Here is an 18,353-nt window from a genome sequence, read left to right on the forward strand (position 1 = left end):
CTTCTTCTTGAATCTTCGACTCCACCTTATGGTGTGATCAACTTCATCACAAAAAACAAAATCCTCTTTGCTTGATAGTAGATACATCTCCTTTCATTCCACCTGTCGTGTCCACAGGTATTATAGCGGTAGCAAAACTGCCTCCCTTAGGTCCTGATCTTCCTTTAGTTTTAGTAAAGGTAGAACCTTTGACAGTTGCAATTGGTTTATGATCTTGAATACTTCTGTGGCGTGGATCTAACATGAACCGTACTTCCCTTTCCAAGAAATCCACCAGGTCTGATAACATGGCTACTCGATTCTTCATTTCCATTATCTGGCCTGCTTTATCTCTCCACTTAACTCTAAGTCTGAAGGGCTTAGAATGATGGCTCTAGTGTTACTAACAAGTTTCATCTCCTCCATGTGGTCGAGATTTTTAATCGAGTTGCAACAACCTCCAAGAAATATCGCAAACTCACTTAATGCCTCCACATCTTCTGACTTGATATCTTTCCAAGCAGAGGCCTTTTTCATATATGTGTTAGCAATCTTCTGTTCATTACCATAACGTTCTTGAAGTAACCTTCTTGCCTCTCGATAGCCTTGGCTTTCAGGCCTATTTTGACAACTTTCGACAAGTATCTTAGCAATTCCGCTTCTGTAATACGCCAGAAATCGTAGGCGCTCTTTTTCATCAGTAATTTTAATTTCTAGTACTTTGTGAAATGTCATTATGAAAGCTTCATACCGCCAAGGATCACCATCATATCTAGGAATTTCTATGGGTGGTAGGGTGGAAGAGAGATTTTGTTGAGCTATGAACTTGTTGAATTCAGCTTGATTCTTCGCCAATTCAAAGAATTCACCTTGAGATCCTTGGCTTGGCACAGACAGATGATAAACAGGTCTCTGATAATCATACTGGCTTGCTTGAGCCTATGTATCAGGCCTCAGAAAAGGGTACTGAGTTGATGGTTTGTCCCGAGACTCGACAGAAGCCCCATAAGTATTTGTTTCGGGCTAGCACCCAGTTGCCGAGATGAAGTTTTATCGGCACGCCATTGTTCCGATGGGTTCGTCACTGTTCCGTCAAAGCCATGAAATCTGGTGGTCCTCGGTTGTAGAATTAATCCAACTTCTGTCTCACTTTGAGCAGTTCTTTTTCCTCAAATAAGAGTTCTTCCCTTCAGATACTTTAGAGCCACCTCTTGAAGCTTGGCCCTCCAGTATCTTAATCTTCGTCCTGGCTTCTTCCAACTTCATATCCAGTTCCAACTGTTCCTTTTCTCTCTTTAACTGCCTTCTTCGTTCCTCAACTTCGCTGTTCGTCTGTTCCGCACGTGCCTCGACCTCTCTCCTCAACTCTTCCAACTGATCTTCCCGTGATTCAATTGCATGCTTTCTCGCCAAGGCGGCTGATCGTAGCATAAGAGCAGCCACAGTTGCTGCAGCTTCCATACTTTCAGGAAACATCCAAATATTTTCGAAGTATTGAAGTGACTTTGGTTCAGAAAGAATGTGTCTTAACTCAACTTCAAAACAAACCAAGGCTAGCACCTGGATCTCCAGTCACTTACTTCCAGTCACGCTGCCTTCCAAAAACTTAGCAGAACTTGCTTCTCCAGCCTCTTTTATCAGAGCCTGTAATTTAAAAAAAACACGACCTTTGTCGAACTTTCACAGCATCTCATTAAGAAGCTGTTGTACATTAAAGCATTCCAGCTTTCAAATTTACAGCATAATACAATAGCTGTTCTACTCACGATTTTGTGGTGAAGTTTTCAATCAGGTAGGCTCTAAATCTCTAAGCCAATCTCTGGCTGAGATCTATTTTCTTCAGTTCCTCTTCCTCGGAACCAGTCTTCAGTTCCTCTTCTGGAACTAATTCTTCTGGCAGTAATCTCTCCCCAGAGATCCAGCCCAATCTTCTGTCCCTCTTCTATGGGACCAATTCATCTACCTCCTGTCTGTAAGGTAGCTTTCGACTGGATGTAGTGGCCGATTATTATATTGATCAAGGGATATTTTTCTCTAGTCACTATGATTGAAGACAGGGGTAAGGAGAGTTTCTTTACACATCCACGAGCTCTCCATGAGACATTCAATGCCGCCGAAAGATAAATCTTCAAAAAACAGTTTCTTGATTAATAGTTTCTTTATTGTCGTAGTAAAAACAGTGAGATATTCATCCAAACTTCTTCTTGTTTAAGTACATTTTGATCTTACTCATAGTCAAACTCGTGCATGGCTGAAAGCTGTCACCTTCCCCATGTTCTTCAGAACTAAACTAAAACTACTCGCGCGTCGGCGTGAAAATCGCAGCCGTAAACACGCCACCAACTACGTAATAAATCCCAATTACAGGCAGACAAAATTTAAAGGTAACTGGTTATAACTGGTTATAGTTTATAACATACTGAGTTAAGCTAAATGGCTACTAGAGGAGGCAGAGAATGCATCATAACAAGCTACCCTTCACGTACATTTAAGAGTTAAGTCAACAGTCAAGAGTGTTTTATTGTCATGCTCAGATAGAACAATGAAATTCTTACTTGCAGCAGCACAACAGAATATGTAAACATAGTACTCTGTACACTATAATGAGAAAATAGTTCAGTCTATATACTGTATATATATCATAAGATCATGTGATAGGAGTAGAATTAGGCCACTCAACCCATCAAGTCCGCCATTCAACCATGACTGATCTATCTCTCCCTCCTAACCCAATTCTCCTGCCTTCTCCCCATAACCTCTGACACCCGTACTAATCAAGATTCCATCTATTTATGCCTTAAATGTATCCACTGACATTGCCTCCACAGCCTTCTGTGGCAAAGAATTCCACAGATTCACCACCCTCTGACTAAAGATATTCCTCCTCATCTCCCTCTTAAAAGAATCTATATACTTTTAAAATTCTGTGTGTGTGTGTGTGGGTGTACGGCAATTTGCATTTGAAATGTTTCTCCTTGAAAACAAGACGCAAAAACAAGGAGATTTTTAAAATTTCGTTAGGGATTTAACTTAGGAATTCGGATATCCACTCATTAAATTTTGTCATTTATCTCTACACATTTTCAATAAAATTCTTCACAAAACTTACTGTTTTGTTTAAATCAGAGCGTTTCCCAGCTGCGGCAGCTGCGGACATCACAATGCCCTTGCTCGTGGCACAGCACCCCCCCCCCGCCCCCACTCTCGATTCAAGCAGATGCTGGCATCGCACCCTCCCCCCCCCCCCCCCACTCAGTCCTGGACTAATTGTTCAACATTATTAATATTTCAAATGCAAATTGCCATACACCCACACACTAAAGTCTAAAGTCCCGCACCCAGCCCAAGTACGCTCGCGCCACGCCTCCCGCAGCTGGACTCCCACGCCCGCCCGTGCGCCCATTCCAACCCACCCTCCCCCCCCTTCTCAACCTCCCGTTCTCAAAAATGCTCTGCAGATTCGGAGGTCACCGGAGGTCACAGCAGGTCACAGCCGTTGATCGTGCTGCCAGTCGCGCCTCTCGCAAGTCCTTTGATAAAAACCTTGCGACCCCCCCTCTCTCTCTCTCTCTCCCCCACCTCTCTCTCTCCCCCACCTCTCTCTCTCCCTCTCTCTCCCCCACCTCTCCCTCTCTCTCCCACACCTCTCCCTCTCTCCCCCCCCCCCACCTCTCCCTCTCTCTCCCACACCTCTCCCTCTCTCCCCCCCACCTCTCCCTCTCTCCCCCCCCTGTTCCCCCCCCCGTTCCCCCCCCCGTCCCTGTCCCCCCCCCTCCCTGCCTACGTCTTTATTCCTACTACCAAATGCATGATTCCACACTTTGCTACACTGTATTCCATCTGCCATTTCTCTGCCCACTCTCCCAACCTATCCAAGTCCTTCTGCAGAGTCCATGCTTTCTCTACACTACCTGCCCAACACTACCTGCTCCTCCATCTATTTATATATCATCCGCAAACTTGGCCACAAATCCTTCAATCCCCTCATCCAAATCATTACAGTTTTTGCCCATTGCTTGAACACTATAGACCCATGCTTAGACCAAAGTAACACAACTTGAAGTTTTTGTTACTATACCTTAAACACATGTAACCATACCTTAAACAAAAGCGCTGCTTTGCACTTTAGTTGCAATTCTGCAACACACTTGCTCCTGCACACTCCACACTATTTCATACATAAGACACTTCGTTCAAAAATGAAATCTCAGGGTACCATTGGGAAGACACAGCTATTCAAAATACAAAACACACCGGGTAATTGAAAACACTAAGATACACACCTGAAAATACTTACTTACAACACTGAACACCAATCAGCCAGCTACAAAAAGGCCTCAGTTAAGCCATTTTGAGAACTTTGCAAGCATGGATGCAGGGAGAGCAAGAGGAAGAGGAAGAGGAAGAGGAAGAGGAAGAGGAAGAGGAAGAGGAAGAGGAAGAGGAAGAGGAAGAGGAAGAGGAAGAGGAAGAGGAGGAGGAGGAGGAGGACGAGGACGTGGTCGAAGAGGCCATGCACGGACCATTATTTCCGATGACATAAGAGCAACTTTGGTGGACCATGTCATAAACCATGGCCTGACTATGAGGGAAGCTGGGCAGAGAGTCCACCCTAATCTAAGCCGTTGCACAGTTTCATCCATAATAAGGACATTTGGACTGGAAAACAGGTATGTCTTCAACTCTCTACTTTCTACTCTACTCGGATGGTATCTAGAGTATTTACAGTACTGTACCATATCACATTACCGTATCACATGTATTGTATTGCAGGGTGGCTAATGCTCCTTTTGGAACAAAAGTGGTAGTTTTGTGAAACATACCGTGATTGCGTATATTGAGATGTTTCAGTACAGTGTATGGTATATACAGTAAAGTACAGTATATACAGTACTGTAAAAAATAAGCAAACCAATAACAATTTGTGGTTGCATTTTGCTATAGAATGACTAGAAGACCTTCTGGGGGTGGACGCCAACGCCTGTTCACCCAACAGCAGGAACTTGCCATTGTGGACCTAGTCAGAGCAAACAATGCAATCCGTCTCCAGCAGCTACGGCAACAAATACTTGCAGATAGGCAAGTGTTCAACAACATAAACCGAGTAAGCATTACCACTATAAGACGCATCTTGGTAAAGCACAAAATGACCATGAAGCAACCGTACAGGGTCCCATTTGAGAGGAACAGTGTCAGGGTCAAAGGACTTTGACGTGAATATGTACAGGTAAGTGTTACAGTTCTTTACATTTACAATACAGTATTGGTGTAATCCAGTAACAGCTGAATATGTACCATTGTATCAGTACCACATAGCCATCCACAATATGTATTTTTTGTTACAGAGAATCTTGGCCATGGATGGAGCTGCACAGCCTCATGAATTTATTTACATTGATGAGGCTGGATTCAACCTTCGCAAAACAAGACGACGGGGTCGTAATATAATTGGCCAAAGGGCAATTGTGCACGGCCCGGGGCAGCGCGGGGGAAATATCTCATTGTGTGCCGCCATAAGCCTTCGAGGGCTTCTGTACCATCATGCAAAACTAGGTCCATACAATACACAACATATCATCACATTTCTAGATGCTCTTCATAATATAGCTGTACAGGACAGACCAGAGCAGCCCAGGTTTGTTGTTGTCTGGGATAATGTCAGTTTCAATCGGGCTGCTCTGGTCCGGACCTGGTTCACCAACCATAATCAATTTGAAGTGGTATACTTGCCACCTTACTCGCCATTTCTAAACCCTATAGAAGAATTATTTTCGGCTTGGAGATGGCGTGTATATGACCGCCAACCACATGCCCGCATGCCTCTTCTGCAGGCAATGGAACAGGCCTGCGGAGACATTGAGGTGAGGTCAATCCATGGATGAATTCGGCACACAAGGGGATATTTTCCCCGATTCCTAGCGGGAGAAGACATTGCTTGCGATGTGGATGAGATCCTGCGGCCAGACCAAAACAGACGGCAGGATCCATAAGCCCACCTACAAACGATTGCCGTGTTTTTCTGTGTTTACAGTATAGTGTATTTTTGGTTTTATTTTTGTTTTATTTTTGCTTTAACTGAATTTACAGTACAGTGAAGTACAGTACTGCAATGTACTGTATTGAGTATTTGATTTTTTGGTTGTTGTGCCTTCTGTGGAACTGAATCAAAACAGTGAAAATTAAAAACTGCAGTGTTTTATATAAAGTAGACTAGTGTGTTGCTGCTGATCTGAAAGTGTATTCATATGATGCAAGTGTGTATCATTTTGTCATCAGAGTGACGTTAAGACAAAGGATTGTTAGGTTTTCATAGCAGAGTTTAGGTTTCGATAGCAGAGTTTCAATTTGACATGGATGTGAATGGTTTATTTCCCAGTGTTTTGTCTTATTTGCTTGTGTGTAGAGTTTTGACACAATGAGCGAAGTTTTGCAAAACGTGTTCAAGCAACGGGCAAAAACTGGACACACACACAGGACACCGGCCTGAAACTGAGGAGAAAGAAACGTGAGAATCCTATGAATATCTATCCTGCTGCTGGAGTGCGGTCTTAACACATAGGTTTTTCAACAGATAAAGAACAAGCATGGTATTCACTGAAGATTAGAACTCACACACAAGTGATAGCCTTTCCTAGATAAGGATTTAGCAGGCACGAATTTCTGACTTTCTTTTGTGTACTTTCTCTCCTTCTGTTATGGGCTTGTGGTTCTAAGGTTGCTGATAAGTGGTACCTCAATTTGGCTGCAGCTCTTCATCTGTGAACCTAGATATTAAATGATTGCAAGCTATTCCGTCGCTGAGCAACAGAGAGTGCCATTTCTATGCTTACTTGACATATAATCATGGACATTTTCCAAATGAGTTTAGCTCTGGTTAGAAACTAGGAACAAAATCCTTGGTTTTGCCTGCTGATTTCACAGACAGTGATGCCAATTACAGTGCAATGCTGTCATTTGGCTGCAATCGGATTGCTCAGCACAGTTGGATATGGTAACCTCATTGCTCACAGTATATGCCTTTTGCAAAGTAGCAAACTGTGCATTACCCCCAGAGCTATTTAACAATTAATTTTTAACATCACTGCTTCACCATATTTGAGGAGTTTGATCTGAGAGCAATATGGCAATTGTTGCTACAGTTAACAAAATTCACCATGTGCATTATATTGATGCTAACACCATTTTAATGATGGTAACTTGTCAAAGAAGCCAGAACATATTTACACTTACTTCTTCTTCGAGTCCGTTGCAATCTCAGATGTCATTCTGCCAGTATCTGGCGCAGGTCACAGCTGGTCGGGTCGGTTCAGCCAGGTCCTGGGGGCTGCACTGGGGGGCGTCGTCACACACCAGTAGGTGGGACATTGTCTGTACTGCTCCACAGCTGCATGTGTCTTCTGCCTGGTAGTTCCATGCTTTCATAAGTGCTTTGTACCTCCCCTGCTCCACTCGTAATCTGTTGAGGGTCTTCCAGGTTGGCCATGGGAGGTCGTGCCCGCTGGTGAGGCATTCAGTCGGAGTGATTCCTCTCTCCATTCAGTCGTGGGCTCATGTGTTGAGCTGGTTCCATTCATCTTTCCAGATGTTGGTCCTTGCTGTTTCTTTGGTTGTCTGGAGAGGTGGGACTGTCTGCAGGAAACTGGCTCTGGATTTCAGTCGGGGTGGAGGTGCTGTGTGTCCGTGCAGGCGGTGCCTGGTATCGATCTCCTGTGCTCTCCGCTCGTCTTGGGCAATGATGGATCGTCTGATATGTGGGGGGGGCAATACCAGCTAGGGCGTAGAGGCACAGGACTGGCGTTGTCTTTATGCATCCCGTGATAATGCGGCAGGTGTTGTTGAGGGCTGTGTCAACCAGTTTGGTGTGGTGGGAGCGGCTCCAGCTTGAGCATGCGTATTCAGCTGTGGAGAAGCACAGGGCTAGGGCAGTTGCACGGATGGTTGGTGGATCAGCGCCCCACTTTGAGTTTACCAGTTTGCGCAGGATGTTGTTGCGAGTGTGGGCCTTGGCTTTGGTGTTCTGAAGGTGGGTTTTGAAAGAGAGTGTCCTGTCGAGTGTGACTCCGAGGTACACGGGGTGGAAGTGGTTGGAGAGTTTGTGGCCATCCCATGAGACGCTCAGTTGTTTTCCTGCATCTCGATTTTTAAGATGGAAGCTGCATAGTTGGGTTTTTGATGGGATGGGTTTCAGGTGGTTGTTATTGTAGTAGGTTGTCATCTCTTGGAGGGCGCTTTCCAGGACAGACTCGATCTTCTGGAAGTTCTCCTGTTGGGTGGTGATGCAGAGGTCATCAGCATAGATGAAGCGGTGGCATTGTGGGGGAAGTGGTTGGTCGTTGGTGTAGATGTTGAAGAGGAGGGGGGCCAGTACGCTGCCTTGTGGTAGGCCATTCTTTTGGGCTTTCCATTTGCTCTTCTTGTCGTTTAGTTGAACGAAGAAGCGCCTGTTGTTGAGAAGGCTTTTGATGACTTGGCACAGGTCGAGGTCACCAGTCATGTCAAAAAGTTTCCTGATCATGGTGCGGTGCTGGACAGTGTCGTAGGCAGCGGTGAGGTCTATGAAAGCTGCTCCGGTGAAGAGTTTGCACTCAAAACCGTCCTCAATGTGTTGGGTGAGGTTCAGTAGCTGCCCGGCACAGGAGCGGTCACTTACTGAATTCCCCTGACACCGTCATTACATCCACTTGCATTATTGATCTCCCTGATGTTCCTTTACACAAACGATTCCAGTCGCTTCAATTATTACAATAAATACAGTTTTTAATGATAACACAGTATTAGCCAGTGTGCTGGATGCATAGCTTAGAAAATACTTGATGGTATGGCAGGAAGTTATTCATAATAAACAATCTATTTAAATAGCAAAGTATGAACTATGGGAATTGCTCCTTATGAAAGTAGGGTAGTTGTTACGGTAGATTTGTACAGGTGTCAGCGGTTATGGGGAGAATGCAGGAGAATGGGGTTAGGAGGGAGAGATACATGATTGAATGGTGGAGTAGACTTGATGGGCCGAATGGCTTAATTCTACTCCTATCACTTATGGCCTTATGACCTTATGATCTTAAGAATGCAGTGAGTGCAGGAGAGGTACACACAGATTACATGTGTAACATTGATCATTTTCAGCAGTGTGTTCTTAAGGGGAAACATCTCTTTGGCTGGGAAATACATTGTCACAAGAGGAGTATGATGATACATCAAAACATCACCAGCTTCCTTTGTATAAAAAACAACGTGCTGGAGTAACTCAGCAGGTCGGACAGCATCTGCGAAGGAATGACAGGCAACATTTGGGTTGGGATTTTCGGATTTATTGTAGAAGGAAAGCTGGACGAAAGGTGGGTGGGGCAAAGCCTGGTATTCACTAAAATTTAGAAGGATGAGAGGGTATCTTAGAGAAACATGTAAAATTCTTAAAGGATTGGACAGGTGAGATGCAGGAGAAATGTTCCCGATGTTGGGGGAGTACAGAACCGGGGGTCACAGTTTAAGAATAAGGGGTAGACCATTTAGGACTGAGATGAGAAAAAACTTTTTTCACCCAGAGAGTTGTGAATCTGTGGAATTCTCTGCCAGATGAAGTTCATTGTGTCACCAGAAACCTTTAAACATTTTTACTGTCCCCACTCTACCTATCTCTCGCAAGTTTAGTAACATTGTATTTTTCTTTATAGACAAGTAATCTTAAGGGGAGACACAAAATGCTGGAGCAATTCAGTGGGACAGGCAGCATCTCTGGAGAGAAGGAACGGGTAACGTTTCAGGTCGAGACCCTTCTTCAGACTAGTTATTTTAAGGGACTTGATTAATAATCTACAAAATGCCATATTCAATGTTGCCAGGAATTTGAAAACCAGCAACTGTAAAAGGTCTCATCAAAGCTAATACATTGTTCATGCATTTTAACTTTCTCACCAATATATTTTGAAGAAAAAAAGTCTGTCGTACAATTGGAAGAGGCATGAGTTGATTATGTGCTGCTACAGACAAGCATGGTTATATGGCACCTTTAAGTGCCAGGAATCCTCCTGAAATCACTACCCGTGGACCCACCTAGCTTTCTTCCTCCATGTGTTACCCCCCCCCCCCCCACCCCCTTACCACAATCAGAAGGGTCCCAACCCGAAATGTTACCTATCCATGGTCTCCAGAAATGCTGTCTGTAGGTATTTTGCAAAGCCTACCTGAAGATCGCTGAAAATCTGTCCCAGCCCGTGTGCGCGATTTTGGCGCCGTTTAGAGGGGGACGGGTTTAAAACGCGATTTTCCCTAGGCTGTTCAAATCGAGGTTTTTCAGCCTAGTTCATTATTAACGAAAAATCGCTGGTAGATTCCGTAGCTGGAGCTATTTTTAGTTTTAAGGGGTTTCTTTACTTGTTATAGTAGGTTAAAAAATAACCTCTAAACCCCCGACCGCCGACAACGGGTCGGATCTCATATAGGGGGAAACGGAAGGTAGGCTGTTTATTTTTACGTTAAAAAGGGCTTCTTAAGATCCCTTTATACAAAGTTTAATGTTGCGAGTAGCTAATTTGGGCCCCATTATATCCCGCAGTATTTTTCTGGGCATTTGAGGGCACAAATCTACCGCAATGTGAACGTTCTAAACCAGCGCGTTCACAGGATCCCACTAGAAAGCTGATTAAAATGGACTTTAATTTACAGCAATTGAACACTAAATTCCTTCCATTTGGCCTATAAATTAATGTAAATGAGATTTAAAAATCATGTTTTATTGTGAATTATTTGTGAATATTATTTGGACACTTAGGCTATTTAAAAATGTTAATCATTTATTAAGAAACGGATAGATGTTTAGATCTAGTAATTGAAGTTTGAAATTAGCTACAATTGGGTAACTAACTAATTGTATGCTTTAATTTCAGGTCATCCAAGTAAGATTATTTTATATTTGTTTCAGAATGCTTCAATCTATGATAACTGAATATTTCATTCAGTTCTCTTAATTTTTAAGAAAGTTATGTGCTTTTGACTGTCCACGATCACAGCTTTTTTGTTATGTCCATAGAAAATCAATAGGGAACAAGATGCTAATTTCCGAGTATGAAAATGGCCATAACTTTTTAAATACTTGAGATATGAAAGTGAATTAGGTGTCAAATTAAACTTCTTTTTATGCTTTATCTGGTGGTATAAATTGCAGACTTGATTTTTAAAATCTCAAAATGTTGTAACATTGCTACTGTCTGACCCACTGAGTTATTCCAGCACTTTGTGAACCATGGACTCAATGTCTTTTCTCATCCTACCCTGTCCTTCCAGGTTATCAAAATTACGAGGTCAATATAAAGGATTTTAAGTAGCTGTGAGGTAAATTGAACATAAATAAATAAATAAGAAATTGTTAAAGTTATTTACCTTTTCAAAGAATAAAACAGATAAGAGCAACAATACAAATAGTAAATTATCAAAAATAGCCTTATTTCACTCCTCCCCTCTCCTGTGCTCCACCAGGATTCACATTTATTATTACCACCCCCCCCCCCCCCCCCCCCCCCCCCTTCCTGTTACTTTCCTCACTCTAGCTTCACAATTCACAACTCATCAATCCTGTCTCATATCTTCTGGTTTATCTCTGGACTTTGCTGCAACCATCTGCCCATCAACCCCCACCCCACTTGTCTGCATCAACTTATTACCTGCCACATTTTGTCCTGTCTCTCCTTTCCTCTCTTCCAGCTTCCTTCTTCCCCCTACAATCAGTCTGAGGAAGCCTCTCAACCTGTTCTCCATAGATGCTGTCTGACATGCTGAGTTACTCCAACATTTCTGTGTCCTTTTGCATATTAACCAGCATCTGTAGTTCCTCGTTTTTGCATTCCAACAAAAACATTGCTGTGATTTTGAAATCAATGGGTCATTGGATCTTGCACCATGCTTGATCCGAGCAAGACTGGGCTCCACCATTGAGCTCATGTGGAGACCCAGAGTTCTGAATATATTGGTGCATCTGGGACTTCTGCACTTCATGGGCATCCATAAAGGAACCAGGTTAAACCTTGGGAGTCACTGGCATTACAGAGCAAGACCTGGCCAAAGGTAAAATTAGCATCTATGCAGCTCCAACCCCAGACTCCATAAAGTTTGGTTCAATTTTAACTACCCTGGGATGCCCTCACATTATTATACTGTTTTCTCAGGACATCTGGACATAATTATCGGTCTTGCTAAGAATGCCCAAAATTTTTAAAAGTTTTTTTTAAATATCAATAACAACTTTTTTAAATTTAAATATTAATGACAACTTCCGTGGTCAGACCTCAAGCTTCATTATAACAAACTAAGTTGATAAAACTGGAAAAAATGCATGTTTAATTTTCTTCCTGAGCTGATATAACTCATTAATCAATAATAATAGTAAAATACTCAGCAAGATATCGTCAGAATTACGCTGAAAAATGTCCATTTAGTTAAGATCATACAGTGCTGCCACTCTGGAGCAGTTGCCTCACAACTTCAGTGAGATTAATTCAATTGACCTTGGATGCTATCTGAGTGTAATTTGTACATTCTCCCTGTGGTCACGGGGTTTTCCTCTGGGTCCTGCAGTTTTCTTCCACATCCCAGAGACATGTGAGTTGGTAGATTTAAATTGTCAGCTGTAAATTGGCCCTAGTGTATAAATGGGCAGTAAAATATGGGGGGAATAGATGGGCAAATGGGAGAATAAATTGAAATAATTGTAGGATTAGTGTAAAACGGGTGCTTAATGACTGGCACGGACTCAGTAGGCCAAAGGGCTTGTTTCTGTGTTGTTTGACTTTATGACTCTATCACTCAATGACTCTCTTTCCTTCTGAGACAATGCAACTCTGCACATTCAAACTATGTAATGATTTTTGTCCAAGTGTGATGCTATCGCTCTTGGAGTATGTTACCATTGTTATTATGTTACTGACCTAGTTATCCGAAAGCCTGGATTTGGGACTGGGAGATGTGAGTTTGAAACCTTATTACGCTGCTTATGGAATTACAATCAAAATGAATTAAGATGTAATTTTAAGAAAAATTAACATTGCCCTATAAATAATATTGAAACTGCCTGATTATGGTCAAAATCCCACCTAGTTCAAAAATCTCATTTGTAAATCCTGAACCACAAATCAGGCCAGATCATGATGGAGTTGGTTTGTTCTGCTGATCACATCCACATTTTGCAGAGGTGCAATACTGAATAATTTGTGGCCTTGATCTCATGATCATCCAGTAAAGGGGAGCAGTGATCAATAGACAAAAGTGCTTTATTTGTCACATATACAACTGCACAGTGATGTTCATTCTGCATATATTACACTTGCGGGCGCTGCCATCTTTGGCGCCATTATTCAAAGTCCAAAGTCCGGTCGGCCCATCTGGCCATCATTGTGTTTAATGGACTTTGAAGGCGCTGGAAGCACTAGCCTGGTTCATCCTCCGACAGGCCCCTGTTCCTCACATCCAATGTCTCCAGCTCCTACCCGGTTACACCGTCCAACAAGCCTTTGGGCACATTACCGGTCCTGCTGGCCGACAAGCCTTCGGACAGGCCCCAATCATGAAGCCCTGATGCCCTTGTTCTTCCAGCTGGTAGATGTTGTAGACTTGAAAGGTGCCTTGGTGAGTTGCTGCATTACATCATGTAGAGGTGCACAAACCACTGCTGATCCTATGCTGAATGATTGTGGATGAAATGTCTGCCAAGGCTCTTCTTCAATCTGAAGAAGGGTCTGTAGATTAGCCCTTATTAATTCATGCCATTTATAACCTTCACCACACATACATGCATGCCACCCTTTACATGGTATTATGGTACTACACAAAGACTCTCTCTCTCTCTCACTCGGGCACACTAGTTAGTAAGCCAGACGCAAGCAGCTGGCCGTTGAAATGTTCCAGTGTATTTGATGGAATAAAGTTGGATTTCACCATGAGTGTGTTTTTATTATTGGGCCGCCGATAAACATGGTGTCAGAAGTGGGATGAATTTTCCAAGGTAGTTTACCATGCCTAAGAATCGTTGAGAGCAGTCATGTCCATAGGTGCTGATATTTCGTTGATGGCAATGGTCTTAAATGGGTCTGGCTTAAGTCCGTTCTTGGTGAACACATGGCGCACATAAGTCACTTTGTTAACCCAAAACCTGCATTTGAGAGGGTTGAGTTTGAGATGTACCTCCCTGGCACGATCCAGGACCTGTTTCAGGTTTGAGTCATGTTCTTGTGCATTGCGCCCGGTGATCAGGATGTCATCTACAATTATGTAACATGGGTAGCTATCAAAGAGTTGTTCCATAATAAGCTGGAAAACCTCACTGGCTGAATTGATGCCAAATGGCATTCGTAAAAACCGGTAGCGTCAGAGGGGCGTCGCGAATGTGGTTAACATGGAGGATGTCAGGGCTCAGGGCCTGTGCTGCGCAGCTGACAGACGTCTGGACTGACATCTTCAACCTGTCACTTGCCCAAGCAGTTGTCCCCACGTGCCTTAAAACCACCTCCATCATGCCAGTGCCAAAACACTCCACTGCGGCAAGCCTCAACGACTTCCGCCCAGTTGCACTTACCCCCATCATCACCAAGTGCTTCCGCCCAGTTGCACTTACCCCCATCATCACCAATTGCCCAATGCATCACCGGTTCCTCGCTCCCCTCCATTGAGTCTGTCCAAAGCAAGCGTTGTCTGCGGAGGGCGCTCAGCATCGCCAAGGACTGCTCTCACCCCAACCATGGACTGTTTACCCTCCTACCATCCGGGAGGCGCTACAGGTATCTCCGTTGCCGAACCAGCAGGTCCAGGAACAGCTTCTTCCCGGCGGCTGTCACTCTACTCAACAACGTACCTCGGTGACTGCCAATCACCCCCCCACCCCCCGGACACTTATTATCACTTATTATTATTTATTTAAATCATTTGCTATGTCGCTCTTCCAGGGAGATGCTAAATGCATTTCGTTGTCTCTGTATTGTACACTGACAATGACAATTAAAATTGAATCTGAATCTGAATCTGAATCTGGATGCTTGGTCTAGTGGCATTTGCCAAATTAGTTCTTTGCATCTAGGACAGAAAAAACTATGGCTTTACCCAGGTTGGCGGCGGCGACTTCTTCCACTGACCCATTGGGTGGTGTGGCCATTGATGGCAGTATTTAACTCCTTAGGGTTGATGCAGATCCTTATTTCGTATTTGTTCTTCTTGACTGCTGCAACCATGGTGGAGACCCAAGAGGAGAGGTCGTTGACAGGTGCTGTTACACCCAGTGATTCCATTCAGTCTAATTCAGCTTTAACGCGGTCCTTCATTGCATGCGGGATTTTGTGAGGAGAACGAATGACAGGTATAACTTCCTTGTCGGTTACAATGCTGTATTCTGTGGAAAGCTTGCCCAGCTGATTGTCAAAAAGGTCTTTGTATTGTTCGAGTAGTTGTTGGGTAGGACTTTCAGAGGTCGACAGCTGATACACAGTTTTGCCGAAGAAAACTAGGTTCATATTATGGCATGCATCATTGCCCTTTTATGATACAGATGGCTTTGTAGTGTAACCGTACCCACTGGTTGCAATTCCCCCCCGAAATGCTGCAATCGCTGGCCACTATCATCCGCCGCGATTGGCCGGAGAAACAGCACCACCTGCCACAAGCTGTCCGCCAATTTTTCCCTGTCCGTGACGAACTGGTTATTCAGGACGGCGTGATAATGAAAGGCCACAAGGCGGTCATCCCGAAGTCTCTTCACAGCAAGTAATTCGGCATTGTCCATGGGGGCCATCCCGCTGCAGAAATAACCCTTCAACAAGCGAAAGGAATGATGTTCTGGCCAGACATGGCTAACTACATTCTAGAGAAGGTTGCTGCCTGCCCGATCTGCAATAGCTTGACCCCACACCAACAGAAACAACCACTCCTCCTGTACCCCATGCTGGACTTATCTTGGTCCACAGTAACAGCCAACATCTTCGAGTGGCACGGCCAACAATACCTGTTTTTTATTGATTCCTACTCAGGACGGCTTGAAATCGACCTGCTCAGTAGCCCGACCTCAGCCATTCAGAAACTAACTCGACACATCTCTATCCACAGAGCCCCCCTAAAGTTACTCTCAGACAATGGACCTCAGTTCTCCAGTCAGCTCTTCAGGAATTTCGCGAAAAACTGGGACTTTCACCACATTACCAGTAGCCCCGAGTACTCACAGTCCAATGGCCTGGCCGAGCGCGTGGTAAAAAGTACAAAAGAACTAATGGAACGCTCACACAGGGCCGGCTCTGATGTTTATCTTGACACTCAACCTTCGGAACATCATCCGCGACCCTCTCCTGGGATCTGCAGCTGAACGGTTCATGATGCGTTGAACCCGCTCCACTCTGCCTATGGCCAAGCAACTACTACAACCACAAGTTTGTGCGCCTCAGTTATCCAATCCCAGCTCCACCACCGCAACATACAAATAAAATACTACGATAAAACCAGCTCTCTGCTTCAACCACTCAACAAGGGATAGGTTGTCCGTTTGCGGTCACTCCGAGGTTACATCCACCTCGGAATCATTCTGGGGTCCACCGCAGAACCACGCTCGTACTTGGTCAGTATTGACAACGGCATTTATCGGCGAACCCGCCAACAACTCCTTCCGGTTAATGAACCAGAACCAGCACCTCCACGTCCTTACCCGGACCAGCTTCCCTCACGCTCTGCGAATGCTGCTCCAGCGATTCCTCTGCCAGTGCCGGTGCCATCCCTGCCTTCCCCGGTGCCCCAAACTTCACCGTCTTCTCCACGTTCACCCGATAAGGGACTTGCTTCCCCAGTGAAGGATGAGGTGTCTACTGGAGGTTATTATCATACACGTGCAGGTCGTGTCTGTGGAATTCTCTGCCTCGGAGGGCGGTGGAGGCAGGTTCTCTGGATGCTTTCAAGAGAGAGCTAGATAGGGCTCTTAAAAATAGCGGAGTCAGGGGATATGGGGAGAAGGCAGGAACGGGGTACTGATTGGGGATGATCAGCCATGATCACATTGAATGGCGGTGCTGGCTCAAAGGGCTGAATGGCCTACTCCTGCACTTATTGCCTATTGTCTATTGTCCATTGCAAGCCAAACCCGCTAATTGGAAAATGTACTGGCTATACCTGAACTGTGCATAACCTGTATAGTTTTATGTGCTCTCAAATGCAGTAAAATAATAAATGCCGCACCTTATACTGGTGTTTTCTATTTGCTCCACTAACACTATATATGCTTTACTTCTTTAAGAGGAGGGATGTCGATTAACCCTTATTAATTCATGCCATTTATAACCTTCACCACACATATATGCGTGCCACCCTTTACATGGTATTACGGTACTACACAAAGACTCTCTCTCTCTCTCCCCCTCTCTCTCTCTCTCTCTCTCTCTCTCTCTCTCTCGCTTGGGCACACTAGTTAGTAAGCCAGACGCAAGCAGCTGGCTGGTGAAATGTTCCAGTGTGTTTGATGGAATAAAGTTGGATTTCACCATGTGTGTGTTTTTATTATTGGGCCGCCGATAAACAGTGTCTCGACCCATAACGTCACTTATTCCTTTTCTCCAGAGATGCTGCCTGACCTGCTGAGTTACACCAGCATTTTGTGTCTCTCTTCGATGTGTACTAGCATCTGCAGTTCCTTCCTACATATGTGTATATGGTTACTCAAGTTCAATTTCTGTGTCTAGTTGTAGTTGGAATACAGCTGAGGGCAGGTAAAGTATAGACGTTGGGAGGTCATGTTGCAGTTGTACAAGACGTTGGTGAGGCCACATTTGGAGTATAGTGTTCAGTTCTGTTATAGGCTGGGATGAGAGATGCAGCACATTGCATTCCTGATTTTTGGTTAGCAATGCATAGGCCTGCAGTCAGGAACATATTAAACTTGTGCTCTTCAGCCAACCAATACTTATCCCCTGAAACATCGACTAGCCATTCCCAAGAGCCCTCCCAATGCAGTGGACTCTTAACTATCCATTGATCTGAGTAATTAGAGATGGGGAAGAAATCTTGGTACAAAATGTTAACATTGTTCCAAATATCTGGATCTGCTCAATTTAACAGGGTCTCTTTTGGGTAGTAAATAAATTATGATAAAGTACATGCTTCTTGCAGACTATTTAAAAACAAATCATTTTGTTTACTGCTGGCTTCTGTCTGGTTTATTTAATTCATTTTTGCAGTTTCACAGTGATCTGGTAAAAGCAAATTTCTTCTCCAATTTTGTTTTTCAGTGTTTGTATTTTGGTGAAGCGGTTTCATATTTGTTGATGCAGCATTTATGAAAACTTGCTCTGATTCACTGAACCTAATGATCTACTTGGAAAAACTGATGTAGTAAGCATTCCATCCTTTATATTGTGCGCACT

The 18,353-nt window shown here is 44.0% G+C and overlaps 1 long non-coding RNA gene across 1 annotated transcript; it reads right to left on the reverse strand.

Annotated features, from left to right (window-relative positions):
• Positions 1 to 11,155: 11,155 nt before the first annotated feature.
• Positions 11,156 to 17,334, reverse strand: LOC116974017. The gene is made up of 3 exons (XR_004412257.1): positions 17,180 to 17,334; positions 15,954 to 15,958; positions 11,156 to 11,182 (listed from the first exon to the last, which is right to left on the reverse strand). It is a non-coding gene; the product is annotated as an uncharacterized LOC116974017 (long non-coding RNA).
• Between the last annotated feature and the right edge of the window lie 1,019 nt (positions 17,335 to 18,353).

The sequence above is a fragment of the Amblyraja radiata genome, chromosome 6, assembly GCF_010909765.2.
Source record: "Amblyraja radiata isolate CabotCenter1 chromosome 6, sAmbRad1.1.pri, whole genome shotgun sequence".
NCBI lineage: Eukaryota > Metazoa > Chordata > Chondrichthyes > Rajiformes > Rajidae > Amblyraja > Amblyraja radiata.